A 16,489-nucleotide genomic window follows, 5' to 3' on the forward strand; every position below is an offset into this window, starting at 1 on the left:
AGGGGGATCTCATCAACTTCAATAAATACCTGAAGGGAGGGTGCAAAAAGGATGGAGCCAGGCTTTTTTCAGTGGTGCCCAGTGACAGGACCAGAGGCAACAGGCATGGCCTGAAACACAGGAATTTCCCCCTGAACATCAGGAAATACTTTTTTTACTCTGAGGGTGACTGAGCACAGGTTGCCCAGAGAGGTTGTGGAGTCTGCATCCTTGGAGAAGTTCAAAAGCCTTCTGGACAGGATCCTGGGCAAGTGGTTGTAGGTGGCCCTGTTTGTGTCGGTGGGGATGGAGCAGATGACCTCCAGATGCCCCTTCCAGCCAGAAACATTCCATGATTCCGTGATTCTGTTCCACTGTCCTTCACATCTGAGGTGTCATCCTATTAGCCAATAGCTGCACCTTTACTTCTCATGACTGTATCAAATAAAATAGGAAGTCAAACAATATTTATGTAAATAAAGCAATAAATTTTAAATCAGATTGTGGTACCACAGCCACACAACACAACTTTGGGAAAGATAATATTTACAGTGATACCATTGAACATATTAATACAAAGTTCCAATTAGCTAGACATAATTCTTATATGGATGGATAGGTAGCTGGAATGATAGTTGAATTTGCTTTAGGTTATGTTTGCTGTTATTTCAAAAGATAAAAGGGAGTCAAACTGACATAAGCAAATACTTCTAGCTATTTAGAAATTATATTGGCTGCTTTTTTTTTTGAGGAGGAGGAGGAGAAGTGCTTTAATTATTAACTTTCGCCTCATGGTTGAATTACTCAGTAAGTATACAATTGAGCCTATTCAGGCAAATGAAGTTTTCAAAATGATGTTCATAGCTGCTAGGTACATGAAAATGGTATTTTCATTTTTTAATATTTGTAAAGTACCAAGTGCACTACAGAGAAGACAAATGCTAATACCTCATGAAACATAATTGAGGTTAGGCTAGATTGTATTTAAAACCCATCTTATCTCCCACAATACTTTTGTGTTGTCCATTATGAAGACATTACTGTTGTTATTTGCATTGTTCAAATCCGGCACTCATACGAGTGGGCATCATATATTTGAACAATCTCTGTCCCTCAGTGTTTGCAATTTAGAACCTAATTTGTGGATTTACATTATGTGATCAATATCTATCACACAGTTGCTGATAAGAAAAGGTAAATTTTCTTCACTGCAATCACAAGTTGTAGACCCTACATTTATTTTTCTGATTTTTTTTATATCCTGAAAGGGAAATCTCATAAAGCCAAGCCTTAAACTTTTCCAATACTGAAGCAAGCAAGAAGCAATTGCCCTACATCCATTCAAATTGTGAGCAGAACCAGTATTAAATGGCTCTCAGTCATGAATAATCTACAAGCTCTAAGACACAGAAAGAGATTTGGTCTTTCTCATTTTAACTCTATGAGGACAAGAATCCCAGAATATCACATGTTCCTAGATACTGTAAGAGAAAGCTTCTGCCCAGGGAGATTCCACAGAGCCACACAGGAAAACACTCCCATTTATCTTCCCATGTCAAAATATCCTTCTGGCTACTGACAAGGGTTTTAATCCAGTTGTCCTATTAGCAGAAACTGATACAGAGTTGATAATGAATCACTTTTCAAAAATCTCTGGTACCTACAGATGCCATCTCACACAGAAAAGGCACAGTCAGCCTAAAAACACTGGCCTCTTCATGCATACCCTCTTTACAGAGGCATAATTTCTAGGCGTGTATGTAGTGTTTCTTAAAGCAACACAAAAATATTTCGAGGGACAGCTTGACAGAGGGGCAAAGGGCTGAATATTAAAGGTTGGTGCTATCAGGTTGGATAACTGACTCCAGAAGAACAAGTCTGAGTGATGGTTGTATCACCTGAAAAATAGTAGAGGAGATTCAAGTTGGGTGAAGTGAATGGGCCTTAGCACTTCTACCAAGAAGGCGCCAGCCAGGCACCTTGTGTAAGGGTATGCAAAGCTCCACTCTCTCATAAACAGGAACCACAACAGTTATCTCCAGGCCACCTCTCTTCTGCTGACCAGTCCTCCACAGTTGTCCTGCACTGAGGCATTAAATCTGCCACACTGCACAGCAGAGTGACCCCAAATTTCCTTGGTCTGATCTTCATTATCTCTCTAACTTTATGTCCTCAATCTCCCTCTTTGTTATCTCTCTCTCTGCAGTGCTAGTATGTTTATATATGGTGATTTTGTAACACAGCCAGCTTCTGGATTCATTCAGAGCCAAACTGTTCATTCACAGTAACCACTGAGCAGCCTTGGGACAAAAAAGACTTACTATGATGTGCATTGCTATGATGTGATTTTTTTTGTCATCTTTCTTGATACTGTATCTCTACTTCCACTGAAATCAGACCTAAAACTGGTGTTTGCTTCAGATAATATAAATTACTTCCCAAAATACAAATTGAACATAAATTGCCATATAAATTAGCCTAGACCAGTAAAAACAATGTAGTGGTAAGATTCTCCATCTTATTTTCAATCATTTAATTTTACAGCTACTTGTCTGTCTTCCAGCTCAAGCAAACAAAATGCAAGAAGCAGACAGCATAATCAGTAATACTACAGGGTATTAGTTGCAGCAAAGGAGCTGAGCAATCTTAATCGTCATGGTCATCTGCAGCACTAATTATGTTCTCAGTATCACCAAACTACTGTCATGTGAAATTTGCTTTGCTTCTACATGTTGTTATTTATGCACTGGGTGCAGTGGATAGGTATAAAATCTTTCACTTCTCACAAGCAGAGAGGAGGAGGCATTGGCATGGGGACCCTGGAGCAAACGAAGGGCAAAAAATAATTAGCAAAATTTTTGGAGCTAAACAGAGTGTTGGAATGGTGAATTCACTGGAGAAGGGCTAAGCTTGATCATCCCAAGTTGAATGCAGATTCATCCAATGTCAGCAATCAGCAGCAGAAGCTCTGGGAGAGCAGTGGGCCAAGGCAATGAAAAAATGAATAAACAATGGAAAAGAAACTGTGTCTCTCAGATACAGTCTTTGGCATAACAGTAAAAATGAGCTTGCTTCCCACATCTGTTTCTGTTCCATTATTTAGATTTAGATTTACTGGCTGCTATAGTATTTCTATAGATTTTTTTTTTTAAATTGAATGTGATTTTCTTGAAATCTTCAGATTCCCTGTTGCATTTATTCATGAAATCAAAATATGTATCAAGTAAAACATAAGAAATAAAAAAAAATGTCTAGGTACTTCTATAAAGCGTGTCATATAATTAAAATAGTAAGAAGCCGTTTGGAAAAAATTGCTAAAGTAAATCCCTGAGAGGCTGGAAGTACTTGGCTTGATTGATATTCCAAACATACTTATAATGGTCCTGAAAACAAACACCTGCATCTGAACAGTCTCGTTACATGTCAGATAGATCACAGGATCTTTCTTTGAACAGATAAACTTTTTCAATTTTATTTAGTTAATCACAGTAAAAATGGGAAGCATCATTTAGAACTGATGAAATAACATCCCAGAGAAATTGTCTTCCCTGAAGCAAAATCCTGTGAGATTCAACTATTTTGTTTTACAGAAAAAAAAAGTCTCATCACACTTTCAGTAGTTTTTATTTAATTCTGTGAACAGCCTCCAAACCACATGCTGTGAGGTAGTACACATAGATCAATTTCAGTAGCTCATTTACATACATTTGATTTAAATGAAGTGACAAAAACTCTTCAAGGCTGATGTCTTCCATGCTGTGATGTTATGGGAATGTGGGAAAAAAAAAAAAAAGAAAAAAAAAGAAAAAAAATCCAAACGAGAATGTTTCCATTTAGTTTCAACATAGGGGACTTTGCTTGATTCAGGTGAAAAAAGGATTTGAGACTACCTGTAGGATCACATTTCACAGGACATGCTGGGTTGCAAAGACTTGTTAAGCCCACACTTGCCCAGAGCAGAAGTGCCCAACACCCTCACCAGTACCAGAAGAACGAGGTGGAGGTGCAGGACTGGGCACCACACAGTACTGCCATTACCATCGTGGTAACATCAGCAGGTCCTGCTGCTCGCAGAGACACAACCTGGTCAGTCTGTAAAGTTTTGTTCTCCCATATTCTGCCATGTGTTTATATGCTTCTGTTCCACTGAGATCAAGCAACTTATCACAATTCCTTTATATTCATGAAAAGAAACAAAACAAAACAAAACAAAACAAAACAAATTCTTCCAGCAACTCTTCTACAATTGCTATTGATGCCAATGCTGGACATTTGCAACACACATAAATGAGAATCATAGAATCATAGAATCATACCTAAGACATCTTTGGAAGGGACCCCTAGAGGTCATCTAGTCCAACCCCCCTGCAGTGAGCAGGGACATCACTAACTAGATCAGATTGCTCAGAGCCTCATCCAACCCGGTCTTGAATGTTCCCAGGGATGGGGCCTCCACTACCTCTCTGGGCAACCTGTTCCAGTGTTTTACTACCCTCATTGTAAGTGAGGGTGAATGTGTTTCAGATTAAGACAGCCGAACGAGGCCCCAAGACCGTGGGCAATGTTGGGCAAGTCACTTCAGCCCAACATTTCATAATTGTGTTGAGGCTGCTGGACATTTGCAACACACATAAATGAGAAGGAAAGCAGTTTCTCAAAAAACCTAAGACATCTTTGCAAAATATTACTTCACTATACTTAACAGCCGTTTCATTTAAACTCGCTGGAAAGATAAAAAGCCCAGCATCATATTCTGGTTTTGTCTCCTATTAGTCCAGTATTTCTAGCTACATCTTTGAAAAATATTGACAGAGAAGCTAAATAGAATTTTCTGCTAGTCCTAGCTAAAGAGAATATATCCAAAGTGCATCCCCTGGAAGATGCTGATTTACATTTCTGTCACAGCTAAAGCACAGAATAGAATTGGCTCTCTAGGGTATTTCTAGTTTTGGTTTTTTGTCTGGGTTTTTTTTTTTAAATAGGTACAGACTTCCTTTTCTATGTGTGAAATCAATTCAGACATAATTTTAGCAGAAATTATGCAGACACTGTTAATGTGATGTAGATTGCTCAGTTTAAATCACAGAATCTTTGTATGAAATGGAAGTGTTCATTTTGTGTTGCTGAGGAGAAAAGAAGTGTTTGATGAATATTTTGATTCAATATTAATAAGAAGTCTGTAACTATGTCTTTTACAGAGTGAGAAACTGCTTTCATTGCCATACTCTACACTGTGAAAAATTATATCAATACCCTACTCAACAAGATTTCTGATTGAATAGGGCACTGTTCATTTGAATAACACCAATCTAAACTACAAAGTCGTGCTGTTATAACTATGTGAATGTAAATCAGGGGGGAACCATCCTTTGTAGACACAATCTGTGCCTGACAGATTATGTCATTATGGTAGGTAATTTAATTATCCTGTAGAAAGAACTCCTTTAATGGGTACAAGTATCTCCTCTATTAGAAGTGCCATAATTTCAGTGTAACTATACAATCAGAAATTTTATTACATGGGTAAACTCTGAGCTGTGTTTTTAAGTGATAATATTTAAAATAAAAAAATATGTAAATCAAAGAGGAGGCAGAGACACTAATGGAAAATAATTTTACTTGTTACAAAAGAATTCTGTATATGTGATTTTTAACAAAATGAAGGGCTGTTTTGTTTCAAAACATCTCTCCTGAATCTTTTTTTAGTTAATATCTTCATATTTAATACTCAATTAACTTAGTTAACACCACTCTGAAACTGTTTTCCTATGGAATAAAAACTCCAACACCTGCGGTTAAATCTCTCTCCTTTCTATGGAAGTTACTGTCTTTTTGGGGGGGGCAGTGAAGTTACTGGGAAGCGTTTTCTCTCCATTTTTTGTTCACATTTTAAATAAATATTTTGGCCTAATTCTGTTCTTACTTACATAGAAGTAAATTAGAAATGTACAAAATACTAACAGAAAAATTCTTCTGAACATGTTTTTACATTTATTCCCTGTTTATAGAGATAATCTCTTTTCTCACTGTACCTCCAGATAACCTCCATCCTATCACTTCACCCTCTTCAACAAGAATTGGTGTTTACTATGACATTTAAAATATCAGCATTTCATTTCTCCTGTACATGCCCGCTTTATCACCTTCAGTAAGTGCACACAATTAGGGACAGATTTTCTAAGGAACAGCTTGATAACAAAGGGAATCATAACGAGAATCTTAGTACTGGGACAGAGAATGAGTGACTTTAACCTGAAAAACTTCAGGTTTCATGCTAGCTATTCTAATTAGTACCTGACTAAAATTAACTAGAACTCTGTGTGTGCAGGTTGGCACAGCCAGCCATGAAAGCAGGAATAAGACGTGTGTGAACCCATCCAAGGGATGGGGAACGGGCAACCCAGCCAAAGTGACTGCAACAGGAGGTGGGGAGACACTCTGTGTATGGACTCACCATAGGCTTTAGCTCCATAAAGGCAGACTTTAGCTCCAGATTCAGATATTTTAATTTAGTTGTTTGCAAGATTGGTATCCACATACGGGCGATATGTGGATATATTCCCTTACAGTCAGTGGCTAGTCTAGTGTACCCTAGAGTGATGCTCAGCTGACAAAAGATAGGTGTGTTTGCTGGGAGGAGCTAAATAGCATCTTAGTGCATCAATCAGCTGCCTAAACATGGGTGCCTGCTGTCAACTAAGACCCCATCAGTTATGCCCAACATCTGATGGATGGGCTGGTGGATATGACACAAGACCTATAGCAATCTGCTTCCTCTTGGAGTTGCAGCTGGGGACATGAAGGGATACCTTACAGCACCACCTCAAATAACACTAGGTAACTCTGTTTAGGCAACTGGTTCCCCTTTTCCCCTTCCCAACTTTGAGATTTAAAATGACTCTTGCCAAAGCTGGGCTATCTTATATTTTAATGGCTATTCTGAAAAGACATACCAATGGAATTAATAGTTTATAGGGTTAGGTACATGCTTCTCATTCATTTCTAATGATTGTTTGGTAGGAACATCTTCAAAAAAATAAGACACAGCAGCCAGTCTCTAACAGACATGTTTTTCCCTCACTTTACAGCTACCTCCGGCTGGTAGGAGAATACTGAAAATTTAAAGTTGTCTTTCAGACTTGAAGCAGAGTAGCAGGTCTCAAGGAAAAATTCTTCCAGTCAGTTGACAGCTTCTAACTCTTCAAGCTGGGAACAGCTGGAGAATGACAACCAGCTAGGCGTTATCATAAAAACAGTGATATCAAAGCTCAGGTTTATTTCTAAGGGAAGGAGATAGCATCTAGGGACTTGGGCTAGCATATTCATCTACCCTCTTTTCACTTTTTGCACCTGATGAGGTGAGTAGATAACATTGTCATTTGAAACATAAAGCAAAAACAGTGCACTGTAAATCATATCAAAAGATCTTGTTTCGTTTGTCATTTCTGGCCAGGCAGTTGACATCATTGGACTAATTCCCAGAAGCATTTCATTGGTGGAATTAATAATAAATTTAGAAAAGATTGTAAGGTTTTCAGGGACAGAACCCAATACAATTAGACTAGTATTGTGTGCAGTTCTGGGCCCTGCAATTTAAGAAGGCTGTGAAGATCCTTGTATGCGTCCAGAGCAGCGCAACAAAGCTGGTGCAAGGGCTGGCAGGCATGTCCTGTGAGGGGCGGCTGGGGACTTTGCGTTTGTCTAGCTTGGAGAAAGGGAAACAGAGGGGCAACCTCCTTGCTCTCTGCAGCTTCCTGAGGAGGGGATGTGTAGAGGGAGGTGCTGATCTCTTCTCCCTGGGATCCAGTGACAGGACCTGTTGAAATGGCTCGAAACTATGTCAGGGAAGGTTCAGACTTGACATAAGGAAACATTTCTTTACTGAAAATGTTGTCAACCACTGGAACAGGCTTCCTAGAGAGGTGGTCAATGCCCCAAGCCTGTCAATGTTTAAGAGGCCTTTGGGCAGCATTAATTGCATGCTTTGGCTTTTGGTCAGGCAGTTGGTCTAGATGATCATTGTGGGTCCCTTTCAACTGAACTGTTCTATTCTAGTCTATTCTACAGATTCAGCTGCCTCACCCAGCCTTCAGTGCAGCAGTAACTGCTTACAGCAGGGATCTTCAGCAACCAGTGGGGCAGGAGTTAGCAGTTCAGCTAAGCAGTGGCAAAGTTCAAGGGAAATGGCAGGGATTAACTGACACAAGAAAGTTACACATTTTTCGGGTAGGTCACTGGAGCGCCTCTTCCACATATGAAAAATGATTTGCCACCCAGTTAGAATTTTTTATATTCTGTGTTGGATTTTCTCTAAGCCTCTCCTGTCAGCATCCTCGTTCCACTTTGTGCAAGGAAATTGCACACACCCAGAGAAAGTCGCGTAGCCCAGTGGCTGGCCATCCGTCTGCGAGCAGGAGATAACACAGTCCCTGTTTACCCACTGCTGTATCCCACTGGCAGCTCATCGTCACTCTGGCAACAACTGCCATCAGATCACTTGCTGCCTCTCATGGCACCAATTGATGAGCAAAGGTTTATGCTTTGCAACTTTGCAATCTGTACTTTAATGTCTTATTTAAAACCACTTTTAGGTTACATATATGATTAAAAGCAATAAAGAAGCTTGTAATAATTTTCTATTATTTTTTAAAGTGTTGAAGGTATTTGAAGGATCTAACTTCAAAGCTAATATGTTACTGAGGTAAATACAGTTTTGTAATTTCAGAACTCTGTTTCTGCTTATCTGGAACTAGTTTTCTGCACAGTTACATATATAAAAATAATTATTTTGGCTGCTTTTCTGTGACATGTACAATGAATCAAAATGGGAAAGGAAGAAAGAAAGGAAGGAAGAAAGAAAGGAAGAAAGAAAGAAAGGAAGGAAGAAAGAAAGGAAGGAAGAAAGAAAGGAAGGAAGAAAGAAAGGAAGGAAGAAAGAAAGGAAGGAAGAAAGAAAGGAAGGAAGAAAGAAAGGAAGGAAGAAAGAAAGGAAGGAAGAAAGAAAGGAAGGAAGAAAGAAAGGAAGGAAGAAAGAAAGGAAGGAAGAAAGAAAGGAAGGAAGAAAGAAAGGAAGGAAGAAAGAAAGGAAGGAAGAAAGAAAGGAAGGAAGAAAGAAAGGAAGGAAGAAAGAAAGGAAGGAAGAAAGAAAGGAAGGAAGAAAGGAAGGAAGGAAGAAAGAAAGGAAGGAAGAAAGAAAGGAAGGAAGAAAGAAAGGAAGAAAGGAAGAAAGGAAGAAAGGAAGAAAGGAAGAAAGGAAGAAAGGAAGAAAGGAAGGAAGGAAGGAAGGAAGGAAGGAAGGAAGGAAGGAAGGAAGGAAGGAAGGAAGGAAGGAAGGAAGGAAGAAAGAAAGAAAGAAAGAAAGAAAGAAAGAAAGAAAGAAAGAAAGAAAGAAAGAAAGAAAGAAAGAAAGAAAGAAAGACGCTATGAGCAGAACCTCACAGAAATAGAGGTAGCCTGAAATGTCATAATTTTTTATTTATTCCTAATTCTGATGTTAGTATAAATTGCCCCAGTAGATCACTGCGTTGTTCAGGACTTCATAAACCCTGATCCTAATGTTTAACCTAGTTTTTACCCATTGCAGTTTAACATTAAAACCTCTCCTCTTCTGCTTACTTGAGTCATAATCAGAGATAATTCATTCTTGAGTTAGTGATGACAACTGCAGGTAAGCATCTTTTCTTTATGATTATGTTGCTAGTTAAAACACCTTATTTTTTAACCTTGTCACATAAATTATGACTTTCAAGTGCTTCGGGGGTTTGATGTTCTCCTATGAATTTTGAATCATTAATTAGTTTACCTTAAAACATAGTTTTAAAATGGACAATGGATGTTTTGTGGTGCCAAAGTCGTAAGAACCTTAGTAAATATGGTAATAATGATTTTGCACTGTATAAACGGTCAAAAAGAAAAAGCAAAATACCACCAAAAAACCTTAAGAGAAGCATGGCTCATACAAGACAGGATATAATTCACTCTAGCACATTTAGCAATCATTGTCACTTGAAGAAATAGATTATCATCAGACTACATAACAGGCAGAAGGTGAAACAATATTTCTTTTCTCTTTGCCCTGATACAAACCCATAACAGATACAAGTCCATTCACAAACTGAAATTAGGAGGCTCGATTTAATCCTTTGCAATATCAAGTGGCAGATAAATTATATCCCATCTGTCGCTCCTTCAGGGGTCCTTCTTACTGTGTCATGGTTCAGGCAACACCAATATTCTCAGAATCAGTGATCAGGTATTGCTCAGTCCTGGAGATTTCAGAGCTCCTACTGGGTGATTTGAGGAAAGTATTACATGAATTAACACCACTTCACAGGGGAAAAAGCTAGACACAGAAAAATAAACAAACTCCAAAACAGCCTGCTAGTTTTCATTTCTCAAAATCAGCTGCCTGTACAGGATGTCATCCATGATTGGTATGAGGCCAATTTCATATGTATGCTTTCAGCTAGCCAAAATAAGTACAAATGCCGCTGTGATTTCAGAGGAGTGCATAGCCCCTGCGAGTCCATACCTCCCACCTCAACACGTGCCGAGGTTCAGCACCACGCAGGCAGTGTGTGACACACAGTGTGCTGGCCTGCACCTTTCTTCTGTGCCTCTGAGGAGCTTTGAGATGGCCATCTGCTTTTACCATCAATTTCAGAAATCTCCCTTATGATCTAGTTGAGCTGTCAGTGTTTTCCTTGGACTTTATCAAGACCTGTAAGCTCTTTGGAGTCACCTGGGAGAAGCCAAGCTTAGGTGCACAACCCTCAAATCTGTTTGCCTAAGGATGACTGCAGCCACCATCACCTGGTTTGGTGGGACCAGCAGTACTCCAGGTTGCTCTCAGCAAGCATGGGGGGTGCTATGCACCTGTGGTGGACTGACCTTAGCTGGCTGCCAGGTGCCCACCAAGCCACTCTCACTCCCCCTCCTCAAAAGGACAGGGAGAGAAAATAAGAGGAAAAGCTCGTGGATCAAGATAAGGACAGGAAAGGTCACTCACCATTAACCAACACCAACAAAACAGACTGAGCTCGGGGAAAATTAATTTAATTTACTGCCAATTAGTTGTAACAGAGTAGGATAGTGAGAAATAAAAATAAAACTAAAACCACCTTCGCCTCCACCCACTCTTCTTCCATTGGGGGAAGAAAGGATGGAGAGCAGCCCTGCTGAGAGGGACTTGGGGGTGCTGGTGGATGAAAAGCTGGACATGAGCCAGGAATGTGCGCTGGCAGCCCAGAAGGCCAACCGTACCCTGGGCTGCATCAAGAGAAGTGTGGCCAGCAGGTCGAGGGGGGTGATTCTGCCCCTCTACTCTGCTCTGGTGAGGCCGCACCTGGAGTGCTGCATCCAGCTCTGGAGCCCTCAGCACAAGAAGGACATGGAAGTGTTGGAGCGGGTCCAGAGGAGGGCCACAAAAATGATCTGAGGCTGGAGCACCTCTCCTATGAGGACAGGCTGAGACAGTTGGGCTTGTTCAGCCTGGAGAAGAGAAGGCTGAGGGGAGACCTGATTGCAGCCTTCCAGTACTTAAAGGGGGCCTGTAGGAAAGATGGGTAAAATCTTTTGAGTAGGGCCAGCTGTGACAGGACAAGGGGTGATGGTTTTAAACTGAAGCAGGGTAGGTTTAGACTGGATCTAAGGAATAAACTCTTTACAATGAGGGTGGTGAAACAATGGAACAGGTTGCCCAGAGAGGTGGTGGAGGCCCCATCCCTGGAAGCATTCAAGGCCAGGTTGGATGGGGCTCTGAGCAACCTGATCTAGTTAGCGGTGTCCCTGCTCACTGCAGGGGGGTTGGACTAGATGACTTCTAGGGGTCCCTTCCAACCCAAAACATTCTATGATTCTTCCCAGACACAATTTCACTCCTTCTTTACCGACTCGTACCTCCTCCTCCAGTCTGAGTGGTGCAGGGAGAGGGGGCATGGGACTTCTGTTCATAATGCTCTGTCTCTGCCCCCCAAAGAAGGTCCTTCCCAAGGGCTGCAGTTCTTCAAGAACTGTTCCAGCACGGGCCCTCTCCACGGGGTATGGTCCTTCAGGAACAGACTGCTCCAGTGTAGGTCCCCCACAGGCCACAGCTCCTGACAGAAAATCTGCTCCTGGTTGGTCTCCTCTCCACGGGTCACAGCTCCTGCCAGTAGCCTGATCCTGTGTGGGGTCTCCACAAGCTGCAGCGTCCTTCAGGGCATGTCCACCTGCTGCCTCGTCCATGGGTTGTAGTGTGGATATCTGCTCCACTGTGGTCCTCCATGGGCTGCAGAGACACAACCTACCTCACCATGCTTGTCCCCAAGGGCTGCAGGGGAGTGTCTTCTCTGGTGCCTGGAGCACCTCCTCCCCTCCTTCTCAGGGCTGTGCATCTGCAGAGCTGTTTCTCTCACATTTTTCTCACTCCTCTCTCACAGCTGTTGCACATCATTCTTTGTCCTTTCTTAAATATATTATCATAGAGGTGCCACCAGTGTTACTGACAGGCTCAGCTCTGGCCAGCAGTGGGTCCATTCTGGAGCTCTCTGGAACCGGCTGTGTCCAACATGGGTGCACCCTATATCCACGCACACTGCCAAGGCACAAAACTGTGGTGCCTCTCACCCCCAGAAGAGGATCAGCTGATCAGTGAACTAACAATTAAAATGTCTGCTACAGTGGGTATGATTCACAGATATGATAGATAATTAACACCGTATTTGAGTAACTAACTATATGATTTAGGATTTCACTCACTTGCACAGGTCGGCTTTTGAGTGAGGAGCAAAAACATATTCTTCAAAAGCTCCAGTTTTTGGAAGCATCTAAAGATTGGGAGAAGCATAGTGTAGGGGAAGTGCCAATTCCTGCACCTGGGTAGGAACAACCCCCAGCATCAATACCTGCAGGGGGCTGACCAGCTGGAGAGCAGCTTTGCAGAAAAGACCTGAAGGTTCTGGTCAATACCAACCTGATCACGAGACAGCAATGGGCCCTTGCCCCAAGCAAGGCCAATGGTATCCTAGGCTGCAATAGGAGGAGTGTTGCCAGCAGGTCGAGGGAGGTGATCCCTCCCCTCTGCTCACCTCTGGTGAGGTCATAACTGGAGTGCTGGGTCCAGTTCTGGGCTCCCCAGTACAAGAGAGACATGGACATACTGGAGGGACTCCAGCAAAAGGCCACAAAAATGACGAAGGGACTGAAGCATCTCTCCTATGAGGAAAGGCCGAGAGACCTGGGGCTGTTCAGCCTGGAGAAAAGGCGGCTCAGGGGGATCTCATCAACTTCGATAAATACCTGAAGGGAGGGTGCAAAAAGGATGGAGCCAGGCTTTTTTCAGTGGTGCCCAGTGACAGGACCAGAAGCAACAGGCACGGTCTGAAACACAGGAAGTTCCCCCTGAACATCAGGAAATACTTTTTTTTACTCTGAGGGTGACTGAGCAATAGCACAGGTTGCCCAGAGAGGTTGTGGAGTCTGCATCCTTGGAGAAGTTCAAAAGCCTTCTGGACAGGGTCCTGGGCAAGTGGTTGTAGGTGGCCCTGTTTGTGTCGGTGGGGATGGAGCAGATGACCTCCAGATGCCCCTTCCAGCCAGAAACATTCCGTGATTCTGTGACATGCTAGTGCCCCTAGGGATATTGAGAAATCCCTTGGGTGTGTGCCCAGCTTGCCTGCACACAGAAAGACAATATCAAATGTCAGATGAGACATCGGATTTCTCCAAGGCAGATGGAGGATGGCTGCTGGGTTGGATGGTTTATTTAACCAACTGGTTTTTGACAGCCCTGAGCATAAACCACTTTCTGAGACTGTCATTTTGCTGTCTGTGTGATAGTGCTAACACGCTAGCCATCTCTCTTGAGTCTCTTGAGCTCTCTGCTCTCTTCCATGGTAGATTTTTCAGTGGTCATGTTTTCAGTGATAGAGTAAAATCCCCTCTGTTAGAGGAACATCATGTGTTTTGTGGTCTGAGAAGAAAGAGAATGAATTGACATGTGACTTCCCGATGTGCTCTCCTGCTTGATTTCCTGCTACTGCAAGGGAGTGAACTTGACATAAGTGTTCTTCTTTGGTCCTGTGTTTCTAGACAGCATCCAATATCCCTGGATAATTAATCAAATAGGTCTACAGGAAGAGAATGGCTAGAAACAGTGTGTGGTATTCAATTAGTGACCCAGAATTACAGAAATATATGCCAGGAGAGCGTCTCCCATAGAAGAAACAGGATCAGGGAAAAGCTGACCTAAAATTCTCAAAGGATGCTGCAAGTCTCTCCAAATCAAAATAGTTCATAGTTCATTGTTTGCCCTTACATTTTTTTCATTTTTCTTTTATGAAAAGTAAAAGTAGGCAATTAATATGAAAAAAAATTTTTCTATTAGAAACCTAATCTGTCAAAACACAATTTCAACAGAAAATTTTAAACTCATACTATTTTCTGTATCCCTTTGACTTTAATTGCAACAAGGGAAATTTAATTTACTTGTGAGGAAATGCTTTCTTATAGTAGAAACAGTGAAAAGCAACAGTTAGTGAGGTTGTGGGATACCCACAAGTAAAGGATTCTGATAAAATGATAGAAAAGCAACCTGTGTAAATCTGAACAGGTGCATGTGTTTCTGCCTTGAGGCCAGTGAATAGACTAGATCAGCCCTATTTTCTGACTATTTTCTGTAGTTCTACTGGAGCTAACCGAACCAACTGTGGATGCAAATCAGTAGTAATTATTCTAGACTTAATACAGCAGAGCCAACAAAAGATGTCTGTGAAAAGCCTAAGGCTGTAAGTGTTGTAAGAATAGGCTTATAAACTCTCACCCTCTTATAATACAATGCAGAATGAATGCAGTGTTAGAGCACATGATGCAAACCAAAAAGTCAGTAATTATCTAATTATATTAATAATTAATTAATTGGGGCCTTTTTACAAGACCATATAGTGATAGGACAAGGGGTAATGGCTTTAAACTGAAAAAGGATAGATTTACATTAGATATAGGGAAGTAGTTCTTCACTGTGAGGGCAGCGAGGCACTGGAACAAGTTTCCCAGAGAAGTTATGGATGCCTCATCCCTGGAAGTGCTCAAGGCCAGGCTGGATGGGGCTTTGAGCAACCTGGTCTAATGGAAGGGGTCCCTGACCAAGGCAGGAGGTTTGGAACAAGATGATCTTTAAAGGTCCCTTCCAACCCAAACCATTCTATGATTTGTGAGAGGTTTGGTATGTTTGGTACTTAGCTATTGTCACACTGCCTCAAAGAGGTTTTTTCTTCTTTTTGAACTATTTATATATGTTTACAATGGCTCTTACAAAATATCTCACCTTGACTACCAGACCTGAGAGAGGTTAGGAAAAAGGGGTGTTCTTCGTTACACTCTTTGTGCATCTCAGCTATTCTGAACTAACTTGCCATAATTGCACCTTAAAAAAAATAGATTCTACATACAAAGTAATAGCCTATGATATTGATTAAAGGCAATGAATTCACCAGAATTTAATGAGGGGGTCATGGGTTTCAGTAGGTAGGAGAAACAAAAAGAAGAAGCAGTAGTTTTCTGTTTGCACATTCCACTTTGATTTCATTTGTGCTCTGCAGCTTTAACCTGCATTCTTTGACTTTAGCTGGATCCTGCTCTGCATATAATTGCATATATAAAAACTATAAAACTAGAAAACAGCCAGAAATTATTTATTACTTGTATATTTGGGTTGTTGTGGGTTTGGTTTTTTTTTTCATCAAGCCTGGACATCTTTCTAAATGATAGGCTTTAACCTCTTAAGGGGGAATGAAGCTTGACCCAAGAATCACAGTGAATGTGTCTGCACACAGCCCCTCGCAGACAGACACAGGCCAGTTCTGCCCATTCGTCCATTCAACCAGCTTCAAATCAACTCCCAGTTGGGGCTGTTAGCTTAGAACATCCAGCTAATGTATCCCTATTGTTTCCAATCGAGAACCAGATCCGAATGCAGAGAGAAGGTGAGCCTATTTCTGCCTGTGATCCTATCTCATGTACCAGCTACAGCCTGATGCGGGAGGTCAAACCATTGTGGCTTTCAGGTTTTGAAGGCAAAAAAGGAGTAGGAGAAGGCAAAAGGGATGCAAAACAGCAAACAAAACTTGCACTGAACACTAAAATGACAGCTGAAAAAGAAAAAAATCATATTCAAAAGCAAGTACGTGTCTCCTCTGTCCATATTATCCACAACATTGCATAGTCATATTTTTGTATGCCTCCCCTGTAACAAGAGAAGGTAATCAAAGGGGTTGTCTTTAATCAGCACATAAATCCATTTAGACACAAGGGTTTGATTAAACAAACACTGCAATTCAAAGACAAAATCCAGCAGGGAAACACTGACATCTGTAATAAAAGTCTGGTTGGCAAAGAAGCAAGAGAGTAGTAGAGGGGGAAGAAAACTGGTCTTATCAGTAACTACTCCCCGTGTAGTAATTCAGTTGTTCTCATTTATTGCAGCACAGAAAAATTCCCCAGCTCTCCAGATCTGCATAAGAACTAATGTGCG

At 41.4% G+C, this 16,489-nt stretch overlaps 1 long non-coding RNA gene across 1 annotated transcript in view; it reads right to left on the reverse strand.

The window, feature by feature from the left end:
- Positions 1–6,705: 6,705 nt before the first annotated feature.
- Positions 6,706–16,489, reverse strand: part of LOC118453046 — an 18,018-nt gene continuing 8,234 nt past the window's right edge. The window contains exon 3 of the long non-coding RNA XR_004842938.1: positions 6,706–6,715. This is a non-coding gene — a long non-coding RNA (uncharacterized LOC118453046). The remainder of the gene's footprint in view (positions 6,716–16,489) is intronic.

The sequence above is a fragment of the Egretta garzetta genome, unplaced genomic scaffold, assembly GCF_000687185.1.
Source record: "Egretta garzetta isolate BGI_Z169 unplaced genomic scaffold, ASM68718v1 scaffold259, whole genome shotgun sequence".
NCBI lineage: Eukaryota > Metazoa > Chordata > Aves > Pelecaniformes > Ardeidae > Egretta > Egretta garzetta.